This window comes from Petromyzon marinus, chromosome 80, assembly GCF_048934315.1.
Source record: "Petromyzon marinus isolate PM22_M1 ecotype Great Lakes invasive population chromosome 80, UKy_Petmar_22M1.pri1.0, whole genome shotgun sequence".
Classification (NCBI taxonomy): domain Eukaryota; kingdom Metazoa; phylum Chordata; class Hyperoartia; order Petromyzontiformes; family Petromyzontidae; genus Petromyzon; species Petromyzon marinus.
In genome coordinates, this window is record NC_133746.1 from 7,742,434 (window position 1) to 7,755,297 (window position 12,864).

General features: G+C 52.6%; 1 protein-coding gene across 1 annotated transcript in view; it reads left to right on the top strand.

The window, feature by feature from the left end:
* The first annotated feature begins 9,370 nt into the window (after window positions 1–9,370).
* LOC116958596 (two pore channel protein 2-like) overlaps window positions 9,371–12,864 on the top strand; it is a 111,086-nt gene continuing 107,592 nt past the window's right edge. Inside the window, exon 1 of the mRNA XM_076057284.1 lies at window positions 9,371–9,471. The gene's annotated coding sequence lies outside the window, so the exon portion shown is untranslated. The remainder of the gene's footprint in view (window positions 9,472–12,864) is intronic.

Sequence of the window (12,864 nt, forward strand, 5' to 3'; positions counted from 1 at the left end):
CGTCGCTTCCCTCGAAGTGTCACCTCCCCTCGTGCTCGCCCCTTTCATTACTCCCAAGCCCTCTTTATAGGATCTCCCATCACTGTGCCCCGCCCCCTGCGCCCCCAGCCAATCCGTGTCTTTCCCCTCTAACGGTTCCCAAACCGTCGCCTCCGGCTTCCGCCTCCGTTGCCCCGCCCATTCCCCGCTGAAAACCTTTTCCTCCAATCACTCCTGACCAATCACCGCGGAGGCCTCTTTCCGCCAATCGGAGGCCTTGGCCCACCTTTTGAATAACCGTTTGGCTGCACGTCGGCCAGGGGTGAGTGCCTGTTAATTTCGGCAAATTGCACACGTGTAATTTAGCGCGTCTCTTTCTTCCTTCTCTCGCTCGAGGCTTGTGTGTGTGCGTGCCCGCGGGTGGCGTCCGTCGCACGCACACTCAGAGACGAGGTGGTCGCAGTGGTCACCGTCCTCCACCTTTTATTGTTTGTTGAGTTCACGTCATCACTCGGTGCCACTCCCCCCCCCTCTCTGTCTCTCACGACCACCGCTGCCGCACTACCTGTCCCAGACACGACCCTGTCCGTGTTGCACCGCCGGCGTCGACCGGGACAGCCAATCGCTGTCCGGCCGCGCAATGATCGGGCGAAGACGGCGGCGGCGGCGGCGGCGGCGGCGACAGCGACGACGAGACGGGTCCACTCCCAGAACCGGCTAGCCCGGAGCTCTCGCCCTCCGCTGCTTTTATTCCCCTCGGCGCGGCCTGGCTCCGCCCCTGGCCGCGCCTCCCTTCTCGAACCCGCCAGAGGGTTCCAGGGGCCTCCCCACGAGGTCTACCGTGACCCTTGCCCCAGTTCCCCAGCCCTGCCGGCGCACACAGCCTTGTGTATACTCAACGGCGTGTCCCCTAGGTGCCCATCTGAAGTTGCAGCTGCTGTACAACAGAGCACCATGTCACTATACATGCATGCATTGTCTTCGAAACGTATTGCATTGCGTGATCAGGGAACGTGTGTTTGCATGCGTTTGCCACGGGTTGCGTGTGGGTCATTTGCTGGACTCGACGGCGGTGCCCTGCCAATGAGGTGTTTGCCCATTTGGTGCTTGAACATCTTCAACACACGACTCCTGTTTCATTACCAGAAAAGGGTACAGACGTATTCGTATTTTTCACACTTTGATACCGGTATAAGGTATCCGTGATATATATATACATATGCTGCTCAGCATGAGCTTTAAGTGACTGATATTCGTGTGTCATTGTGCTTGTACTGGTCGTCCTTTGATATCGTTCTCTTGCAGTGAGACTATGCTATAAAAACAACAGGCTACTGTCTCTGGTGTAGGCCAATCAGTTTCAAAGACAATGTATACATTATGAGACCTCCTTTGCCAGTAACAAGACATAGTAATAGGTTTTTACCCTTTTATCTAAGAAAAGCCGTCTCGGGTGTGGACCAATCAAATTCAAGGACAGTGCCAATATTATTTTCAGAGTTGTCTCTTTTGTTTGCATTTTGACTGCTTGTGTTGTGGTTACTGCAAACATGATCCCTTGTATAAATGTGTCAGTTTTTGTGCCAGATAAAAGGGTAAAAACCTATTACTAATGTATACATTGTTGTTGTTGTTGTCAGAGCCATGTTTGCATGTTCACCACAGGTACTGTGTGTGGTGAATGCAGTAACTTGATTATTTGCAAAACGTTTCTATTTGGTGTCTGAACATCTTAACACAACACCTGTTTTTATAGCCGGAAAGGGGTAAAACCGATTTTGATTTTTGTTAGTCTTTTTACAAATGTAGGGAGTTCTTTTATGGAGACGGAGATGTTGTCGTAGGGGCATCCCGGTATGTTTATTTATAACTAAAAGCAACTCCTCTTTTTTGGTTCTTTCGGTAAAGTCACGTAGAATGAGAATAAAATAATAAATTGATAAAATAAAATAACACAATAAAATTCTCACGACGTTTCGGCCACAACACAAGCGGCCTTCATCAGGTGAAGGGACGAGACTGTCTGGAGGACAGCGCTGGAGCTGAAGACTGCTGCGCTCCAGCGCTGTCCTCCAGACAGTCTCGTCCCTTCACCTGATGAAGGCCGCTTGTGCTGTGGCCGAAACGTCGTGAGAATTTTATTGTGTTATTTTATTTTATCAATTTATTATTTTATTCTCATTCTACGTGGTGGTGACTTTACCGAAAGAACCAAAGAAGATGAATCCTTGCAGTCACGAAAGCTTTAAATCGAAATTTAAAAGCGACTCCCTTTACACCCCCTATCTATGGAGATATGGCCTCCGGGCCATCGCGACCTACACACTGCCCCTGTTCACTCCCAGCCCTCCGGCTATCCATGTCCTAGGGGAGGCTATCCTGACCCGACCCAGCCAAGGTACGGGTCCCGACCACTGGTCCAAGCTCGACCCGGCCCTTACAACGGCAGCGGGCTCGAGGTTCCAGGGTCCTAGTCTGTCTAGCTGATCGTCAGTCTTCAGTCTTCGTAGCACTGCCTCGAACCTCTGGAGAGGTCCGGCTTTTATACACCTCCCCGGTGTGTCAGCCTCTGGCCACGCCTCTCTTCTAGAGAGTTCCAAACGGGGGGGTGGGGTCCCCGCAGCCCCCTCCTGCTTTTGGGCTGGGGAACGTAGCGACCCCCTGCCGGTATGAGGTACCGCACCTGATGGGCCCTGTCTGCCATTGCAGGTAAGTGCAGCCCATCTACAGCGCTACACATGTGCGTACGCGATCCGATGCTACACAAGTAGCAACAGTGATGGCATGGGCAGAGCAGAGGAGCCTTAGTCTGGATCTATGCGACTCTTTCATTAACACTGAACCCTGAGAATCCTAGAGGAGCCTTAGTCTGGCTCTATGAGCCTCTGTCATTAACACTGAACCCTGAGAATCCTAGAGGAGCCTTAGTCTGGCTCTATGAGGCTCTGTCATTAACACTGAACCCTGAGAATCCTAGAGGAGCCTTAGTCTGGCTCTATGAGCCTCTGTCATTAACACTGAACCCTGAGAATCCTAGAGGAGCCTTAGTCTGGCTCTATGAGCCTCTGTCATTAACACTGAACCCTGAGAATCCTAGAGGAGCCTTAGTCTGGCTCTATGAGCCTCTGTCATTAACACTGAACCCTGAGAATCCTAGAGGAGCCTTAGTCTGGCTCTATGAGCCTCTGTCATCAACACTGAACCCTGAGAATCCTAGAGGAGCCTTAGTCTGGCTCTATGAGGCTCTGTCATTAACACTGAGCCCTGAGAATAATAGAGGAGCGTTAGTCTGGCTCTATGAGCCTCTGTCATTAACACTGAACCCTGAGAATCCTAGAAGAGCCTTAGTCTGGCTCTATGAGCCTCTGTCATTAACACTGAGCCCTGAGAATAATAGAGGAGCCTTAGTCTGGCTTTATGAGCCTCTCTCATTAACACTGAACCCTGAGAATCCTAGAGGAGCCTTAGTCTGGCTCTATGAGCCTCTGTCATTAACACTGAACCCTGAGGATCCTAGAGGAGCCTTAGTCTGGCTCTATGAGCCTCTCTCATTAACACTGAACCCTGAGAATCCTAGAGGAGCCTTAGTCTGGCTCTATGAGCCTCTCTCATTAACACTGAACCCTGAGAATCCTAGAGGAGCCTTAGTCTGGCTCTATGAGCCTCTCTCATTAACACTGAACCCTGAGAATCCTAGAGGAGCCTTAGTCTGGCTCTATGAGCCTCTGTCGTCAACACTGAACCCTGAGAATCCTAGAGGAGCCTTAGTCTGGCTCTATGAGCCTCTCTCATTAACACTGAACCCTGAGAATCTTAGAGGAGCCTTAGTCTGGCTCTATGAGCCTCTGTCATTAACACTGAACCCTGAGAATCCTTAAGGAGCCTTAGTCTGGCTCTATGAGCCTCTCTCATTAACACTGAGCCCTGAGAATCATAGAGGAGCCTTAATCTGGCTCTATGAGCCTCTCTCATTAACACTGAACCCTGAGAATCCTAGAGGAGCCTTAGTCTGGCTCTATGAGCCTCTGTCGTCAACACTAAACCCTGAGAATCCTAGAGGAGCCTTAGTCTGGCTCTATGAGCCTCTCTCATTAACACTGAACCCTGAGAATCCTAGAGGAGCCTTAGTCTGGCTCTATGAGCCTCTGTCATTAACACTGAACCCTGAGAATCCTTAAGGAGCCTTAGTCTGGCTCTATGAGCCTCTCTCATTAACACTGAGCCCTGAGTATCCTAGAGGAGCCTTAGTCTGGCTCTATGAGCCTCTGTCATTAACACTGAACCCTGAGAATCCTAGAGGAGCCTTAGTCTGGCTCTATGAGCCTCTGTCATTAACACTGAACCCTGAGAATCCTAGAGGAGCCTTAGTCTGGCTCTATGAGCCTCTGTCATTAACACTGAACCCTAAGCATCCTAGAGGAGCCTTAGTCTGGCTCTATGAGCCTCTCTCATTAACACTGAACCCTGAGAATCATAGAGGAGCCTTAGTCTGGCTCTATGAGCCTCTCTCATTAACACTGAACCCTGAGAATCCTAGAGGAGCCTTAGTCTGGCTCTATGAGCCTCTCTCATTAACACTGAACCCTGAGAATCCTAGAGGAGCCTTAGTCTGGCTCTATGAGCCTCTGTCATTAACACTGAACCCTGAGAATCCTAGAGGAGCCTTAGTCTGGCTCTATGAGCCTCTCTCATTAACACTGAACCCTGAGAATCCTAGAGGAGCCTTAGTCTGGCTCTATGAGCCTCTGTCATTAACACTGAACCCTGAGGATCCTAGAGGAGCCTTAGTCTGGCTCTACGAGCCTCTGTCATTAACACTGAACCCTGAGCATCCGAGAGGAGCCTCAGTCTGGCTCTATGAGCCTCTCTCATTAACACTGAACCCTGAGAATCCTAGAGGAGCCTTAGTCTGGCTCTATGAGCCTCTCACATTAACACTGAACCCTGAGAATCCTAGAGGAGCCTTAGTCTGGCTCTATGAGCCTCTCTCATTAACACTGAACCCTGAGAATCCTAGAGGAGCCTTAGTCTGGCTCTATGAGCCTCTCTCATTAACACTGAACCCTGAGAATCCTAGAGGAGCCTTAGTCTGGCTCTATGAGCCTCTCTCATTAACACTGAACCCTGAGAATCCTAGAGGAGCCTTAGTCTGGCTCTATGAGCCTCTCTCATTAACACTGAACCCTGAGAATCCTAGAGGAGCCTTAGTCTGGCTCTATGAGCCTCTGTCGTCAACACTGAACCCTGAGAATCCTAGAGGAGCCTTAGTCTGGCTCTATGAGCCTCTCTCATTAACACTGAACCCTGAGAATCTTAGAGGAGCCTTAGTCTGGCTCTATGAGCCTCTGTCATTAACACTGAACCCTGAGAATCCTTAAGGAGCCTTAGTCTGGCTCTATGAGCCTCTCTCATTAACACTGAGCCCTGAGAATCATAGAGGAGCCTTAATCTGGCTCTATGAGCCTCTCTCATTAACACTGAACCCTGAGAATCCTAGAGGAGCCTTAGTCTGGCTCTATGAGCCTCTGTCGTCAACACTAAACCCTGAGAATCCTAGAGGAGCCTTAGTCTGGCTCTATGAGCCTCTCTCATTAACACTGAACCCTGAGAATCCTAGAGGAGCCTTAGTCTGGCTCTATGAGCCTCTGTCATTAACACTGAACCCTGAGAATCCTTAAGGAGCCTTAGTCTGGCTCTATGAGCCTCTCTCATTAACACTGAGCCCTGAGTATCCTAGAGGAGCCTTAGTCTGGCTCTATGAGCCTCTGTCATTAACACTGAACCCTGAGAATCCTAGAGGAGCCTTAGTCTGGCTCTATGAGCCTCTGTCATTAACACTGAACCCTGAGAATCCTAGAGGAGCCTTAGTCTGGCTCTATGAGCCTCTGTCATTAACACTGAACCCTAAGCATCCTAGAGGAGCCTTAGTCTGGCTCTATGAGCCTCTCTCATTAACACTGAACCCTGAGAATCATAGAGGAGCCTTAGTCTGGCTCTATGAGCCTCTCTCATTAACACTGAACCCTGAGAATCCTAGAGGAGCCTTAGTCTGGCTCTATGAGCCTCTCTCATTAACACTGAACCCTGAGAATCCTAGAGGAGCCTTAGTCTGGCTCTATGAGCCTCTGTCATTAACACTGAACCCTGAGAATCCTAGAGGAGCCTTAGTCTGGCTCTATGAGCCTCTCTCATTAACACTGAACCCTGAGAATCCTAGAGGAGCCTTAGTCTGGCTCTATGAGCCTCTCTCATTAACACTGAACCCTGAGAATCCTAGAGGAGTTAGTGTCTGGCTCTATGAGCCTCTCTCATTAACACTGAACCCTGAGAATCTTAGAGGAGCCTTAGTCTGGCTCTATGAGCCTCTGTCATTAACACTGAACCCTGAGAATCATAGAGGAGCCTTAGTCTGGCTCTATGAGCCTCTGTCATTAACACTGAACCCTGAGAATCCTAGAGGAGCCTTAGTCTGGCTCTATGAGCCTCTGTCATTAACACTGAACCCTGAGAATCCTAGAGGAGCCTTAGTCTGGCTCTATGAGCCTCTCTCATTAACACTGAACCCTGAGAATCATAGAGGAACCTTAGTCTGGCTCTATGAGCCTCTGTCATTAACACTGAACCATGAGCATCCTAGAGGAGCCTTAGTCTGGCTCTATGAGCCTCTGTCATTAACACTGAACCCTGAGAATCCTAGAGGAGCCTTAGTCTGGCTCTATGAGCCTCTGTCATTAACACTGAACCCTGAGAATCCTAGAGGAGCCTTAGTCTGGCTCTATGAGCCTCTCTCATTAACACTGAACCCTGAGAATCCTAGAGGAGCCTTAGTCTGGCTTTATGAGCCTCTCTCATCAACACTGAACCCTGAGAATCCTAGAGGAGCCTTAGTCTGGCTCTATGAGCCTCTGTCATTAACACTGAACCCTGAGAATCCTAGAGGAGCCTTAGTCTGGCTCTATGAGCCTCTCTCATTAACACTGAACCCTGAGAATCCTAGAGGAGCCTTAGTCTGGCTTTATGAGCCTCTCTCATCAACACTGAACCCTGAGAATCCTAGAGGAGCCTTAGTCTGGCTCAATGAGCCTCTCTCATTAACACTGAACCCTGAGAATCCTAGAGGAGCCTTAGTCTGGCTCTATGAGCGTGAGTGGGCGTGATGGTGGGAGACAGTACTTGCCCCTGCAGTCTGTTAGAGGCTACACGGGGGATCTTTGTCTGTGTCTGTGTGAGGTGCTAGCTAACAGCACTTGCCCCTACAGCCTATTAGAGGCTACACGGGGGATCTTTGTCTGTGTCTGTGTGTGATGTGCCAGCTAACAGCACTTGCCCCTGCAGTCTGTTAGAGGCTACACGGGGGACCTTTGTCTGTGTGTGAGGTGCTAGCTAACAGCACTTGCCCCTGCAGCTTGTTAGAGCCTACACGGGGGATCTTTGTCTGTGTCTGTGTGTGATGTGCCAGCTAACAGCACTTGCCCCTGCAGCCTGTTAGAGGCTACACGGGGGACCTTTGTCTGTGTCTGTGTGTGAGGTGCTAGCTAACAGCACTTGCCCCTGCAGCCTGTTAGAGGCTACACGGGGGATCTTTGTCTGTGTCTGTGTGTGATGTGCCAGCTAACAGCACTTGCCCCTGCAGTCTGTTAGAGGCTACACGGGGGACCTTTGTCTGTGTGTGAGGTGCTAGCTAACAGCACTTGCCCCTGCAGCTTGTTAGAGCCTACACGGGGGATCTTTGTCTGTGTCTGTGTGTGATGTGCCAGCTAACAGCACTTGCCCCTGCAGCCTGTTAGAGGCTACACGGGGGACCTTTGTCTGTGTCTGTGTGTGAGGTGGTAGCTAACAGCACTTGCCCCTGCAGTCTGTTAGAGGCTACACGGGGGATCTTTGTCCGTGTCTGTGTGAGGTGCTAGCTAACAGCACTTGCCCCTGCAGCCTGTTAGAGGCTACACGGGGGATCTTTGTCTGTGTCTGTGTGTGAGGTGCTAGCTAACAGCACTTGCCCCTGCAGTCTGTTAGAGGCTACACGGGGGATCTTTGTCTGTGTCTGTGTGTGAGGTGCTAGCTGACAGCACTTGCCCCTGCAGTCTGTTAGAGGCTACACGGGGGATCTTTGTCTGTGTCTGTGTGTGAGGTGCTAGCTAACAGCACTTGCCCCTGCAGCCTGTTAGAGGCTACACGGGGGATCTTTGTCTGTGTCTGTGTGTGAGGTGCTAGCTAACAGCACTTGCCCCTGCAGCCTGTTAGAGGCTACACGGGGGATCTTTTTCTGTGTCTGTGTGTGAGGTGCTAGTTAACAGCACTTGCCCCTGCAGTCTGTTAGAGGCTACACGGGGGACCTTTGTCTGTGTCTGTGTGTGAGGTGCCAGCTAACAGCACTTGCCCCTGCAGCCTGTTACAGGCTACACGGGGGACCTTTGTCTGTGTCTGTGTGTGAGGTGCTAGCTAACAGCACTTGCCCCTGCAGTCTGTTAGAGGCTACACGGGGGATCTTTGTCTGTGTCTGTGTGTGAGGTGCTAGCTAACAGCACTTGCCCCTGCAGCCTGTTAGAGGCTACACGGGGGACCTTTGTCTGTGTCTGTGTGTGAGGTGCCAGCTAACAGCACTTGCCCCTGCAGCCTGTTAGAGGCTACACGGGGGACCTTTGTCTGTGTCTGTGTGTGAGGTGCTAGCTAACAGCACTTGCCCCTGAAGTCTGTTAGAGGCTACACGGGGGACCTTTGTCTGTGTCTGTGTGTGAGGTGCTAGCTAACAGCACTTGCCCCTGCAGTCTGTTAGAGGCTACACGGGGGATCTTTGTCTGTGTCTGTGTGTGAGGTGCTAGCTGACAGCACTTGCCCCTGCAGTCTGTTAGAGGCTACACGGGGGATCTTTGTGTCTGTGTGTGAGGTGCTAGCTAACAGCACTTGCCCCTGCAGTCTGTTAGAGGCTACACGGGGGACCTTTGTCTGTGTCTGTGTGTGAGGTGCTAGCTAACAGCACTTGCCCCTGCAGCCTGTTAGAGGCTACACGGGGGACCTTTGTCTGTGTCTGTGTGTGAGGTGCTAGCTAACAGCACTTGCCCCTGCAGCCTGTTAGAGGCTACACGGGGGATCTTTGTCTGTGTCTGTGTGTGAGGTGCTAGCTAACAGCACTTGCCCCTGCAGTCTGTTAGAGGCTACACGGGGGACCTTTGTCTGTGTCTGTGTGTGAGGTGCTAGCTAACAGCACTTGCCCCTGCAGCCTGTTAGAGGCTACACGGGGGACCTTTGTCTGTGTCTGTGTGTGAGGTGCTAGCTAACAGCATTTGCCCCTGCAGTCTGTTAGAGGCTACACGGGGGATCTTTGTCTGTGTCTGTGTCTGTGTGTGAGGTGCTAGCTAACAGCACTTGCCCCTGCAGTCTGTTAGAGGCTACACGGGGGACCTTTGTCTGTGTCTGTGTGTGAGGAGGAGGGGCTAGAGGAGGAGGAGTGAGCAGTGGCGCTGGTCAGGAGGACGGAAGGCGCGAGTAGTGGTGGTGAGTGGTGAGTGTCGTGGTGGTGGTGAGAGTAGTGGTGAGTGGTGGTGAGTGGTGGTGAGTGTGGTGGTGGTGGTGGTTGCGAGTAGTGGTGAGTGAGTGTAGTGGTGGTGGTGAGTGGTGAGAGTAGTGGTGGTGAGTGGTGAGAGTAGTGGTGGTGGTGGTGAGTGTCGTGGTGGTGGTGAGTGGTGGTGAGTGGTGGTGGTGAGTGGTGAGAGTAGTGGTGGTGGTGGTGAGAGTAGTGGTGGTGGTGAGTGGTGAGAGTAGTGGTGGTGGTGAGTGGTGAGAGTAGTGGTGGTGGTGAGAGTAGTGGTGGTGGTGGTGAGTGTCGTGGTGGTGGTGAGTGGTGGTGGTGAGAGTAGTGGTGAGTGGTGGTGGTGAGTGGTGAGTGGTGGTGGTGAGTGTTGGTGGTGAGTGTCGTGGTGGTGGTGAGTGTCGTGGTCGTGGTGGTGAGTGGTGGTGAGTGTCGTGGTGGTGAGTAGTGGTGAGTGTTGTGGTGGTGGTTGCGAGTAGTGGTGGTGGTGAGAGTAGTGGTGAGTGAGTGTAGTGGTGGTGGTGAGAGTAGTGGTGAGTGGTGGTGGTGGTGAGTGGTGGTGGTGAGTGGTCGTGGTGGTGAGTGGTGGTGGTGAGAGTAGTGGTGAGTGGTGGTGGTGGAGTGTTCTTGGTGGTGGTGAGTGGTGGTGAGTGTCGTGGTGGTGGTGGTGAGTGGTGGTGGTGGTGAGAGTGGTGGTGGTGAGTGGTGAGTGTCGTGGTGAGTGTCGTGGTGAGTGTCGTGGTGGTGGTGGTGAGTGGTGGTGGTGGTGTTGTTTGTGAGTGGTGAGTGGTGGTGTTGTTGGTGAGTGGTGGTGGTGAGTAGTGGTGAGTGGTGGTGGTGAGTAGTGGTGAGTGGTGGTGGTGTTGTTGGTGAGTGGTGAGTAGTGGTGAGTGGTGGTGGTGAGTGGTGGTGTTGTTGGTGAGTGGTGGTGGTGAGTAGTGGTGAGTGGTGGTGAGTGGTGGTGGTGAGTAGTGGTGAATGGTAGTGGTGAGTGGTGGTGGTGAGTGGTGAGTGGTGGTGAGTGGTGATGGTGGTGTTGTTGGTGAGTGGTGAGTGGTGGTGAGTGGTGATGGTGGTGTTGTTGGTGAGTGGTGATGAGTGGTGTTGTTGGTGAGTGGTGGTGGTGGTGTTGTTGGTGAGTGGTGAGTAGTGGTGAGTGGTGGTGAGTGTTGGTGTTGGTGAGTGGTGGTGGTGAGTAGTGGTGAGTGGTGGTGGTGTTGTTGTTGCTGAGTGGGGGTGGTGGTGAGTAGTGGTGAGTGGTGGTGGTCTTGTTGGTGAGTGGTGAGTGGTGGTGGTGTTGTTGGTGAGTGGTGGTGGTGACTAGTGGTGAGTGGTGGTGGTGTTGTTGGTGAGTGGTGGTGGTGAGTAGTGGTGAGTGTTGTTGGTGAGTAGTGGTGAGTGAGTGGTGGTGAGTGGTGGTGTTGTTGGTGAGTGGTGGTGGTGAGTAGTGGTGAGTGTTGGTGTTGGTGAGTGTTGTTGGTGAGTGGTGGTGGTGAGTAGTGGTGAGTGGTGGTGAGTATTGGTGAGTGGTGGTGAGTGCCGTGCCTGGAGCTGTCAACTCTTCGTCTGTCTACGAACCCGGCGGCCCGGTTCCCACGACGTCTCCCCCCTAGGTCTACTCAGACTCAAACGAGTGGAGCTGTGCGTGGGGCGTGTGGCCGGCCACCCCACCCCATACCACCTCCTCTCTGCGTGTGTGCCACAGCCTCCTGCTACTGCTGCTGCTACTACTTTTGCTCCTGCTGCTGCTGCTGTTGCTCCTGCTGCTGCTCCTGCTGCTGCTCCTGCTGCTGCTGCTGCTCCTGCTGCTACTACTACTGCTGTTGCTGCTGCTACTGTTGCTGCTGCTACTACTACTACCGCTGCTGCTCCTGCTACTACTGCTGCTACTGCTGCTGCTACTGCTCCTGCTGCTGCTGCTCCTGCTGCTGCTACTGCTGCTGCTCCTGCTGCTCCTGCTGCTGCTACTACTGCTGCTCCTGCTGCTACTGCTGCTGCTCCTGCTGCTGCTCCTGCTGCTGCTACTCCTGCTGCTGCTGCTCCTGCTGCTGCTACTACTGCTGCTGTTGCTGCTGCTCCTGCTGCTGCTCCTGCTGCTGCTGCTACTGCTGCTGCTGTTGCTGCTGCTACTCCTGCTGCTGCTGCTCCTGCTGCTGCTGCTACTGCTGTTGCTGCTGTTGCTGTTGCTGCTGCTGCTACTGCTGCTGCTGCTCCTGCTGCTGCTCGTGCTGCTGCTACTACTGCTGCTGCTGTTGCTACTGCTGCTGCTCCTGCTGCTGTTGCTGCTGCTCCTGCTGCTGCTGCTACTACTGCTGCTGCTGCTGTTGCTGCTACTGCTGCTCTTGCTCCTGCTGCTGCTGCTGCTGTTGCTGCTGCTACTGCTGCTGCTGCTACTGCTGCTGCTACTGCTGCTACTATTGCTACTACTACTACTGCTGTTGTTGCTGCTGCTGCTGTTGCTGCTGCTGCTACTACTGCTCCTCCTGCTGCTGCTACTGCTGCTGCTTCTGCTGCTACTACTGCTGCTGCTGCTGCTCCTGCTACTGCTGCTGCTCCTGCTGCTGCTGCTCCTGCTGCTGCTCCTGCTCCTGTTGCTGCTGCTGCTGCTCCTGCTGCTCCTGCTCCTGCTGCTGCTGCTCCTGCTGCTGCTGCTGCTGCTGCTCCTGCTGCTGCTCCTGCTCCTGCTGCTGCTACTGCTGCTGCTCCTGCTGCTGCTGCTCCTGCTCCTGTTGCTACTGCTGCTCCTGTTGCTACTGCTGCTGCTCCTGCTGCTGCTGCTCCTGCTCCTGCTGCTGCTGCTCCTGCTCCTGCTGCTGCTGCTCCTGCTCCTGCTGCTGCTCCTGCTGCTGCTACTGCTGCTCCTGCTGCTGCTGCTCCTGTTGCTACTGCTGCTCCTGTTGCTACTGCTGCTGCTCCTGCTCCTGCTGCTGCTGCTCCTGCTGCTGCTGCTCCTCCTCCTGCTGCTGCTCCTGCTACTGCTGCTGCTGCTACTATTGCTACTACTGCTACTACTACTTCTACTGCTCCTGCTGTATACTACTGTATAGTACTATACAGTAGTATATAGTACTTTATAGTACTATATAGTATTTTACAGTACTGTATAGTACTGTATACTACTGTATAGTACTGTAGATTACTGTATAGTACTGTATAGTACTATACAGTACTATACAGTACTGTAGTCGATATTTCTCTACTCTGCAGGGCGACTCGCGGCTTTGTGATGTTGTACAGTGCGGTATACAGTGACGTTTGTGTACAGTGAAGTGTGCAGTGCGGTATACAGTGACGTTTGTGGACAGTGAAGTGGACAGTGCGGTATACAGTGACGGTTGTGTACAGTGAAGTGTACAGTG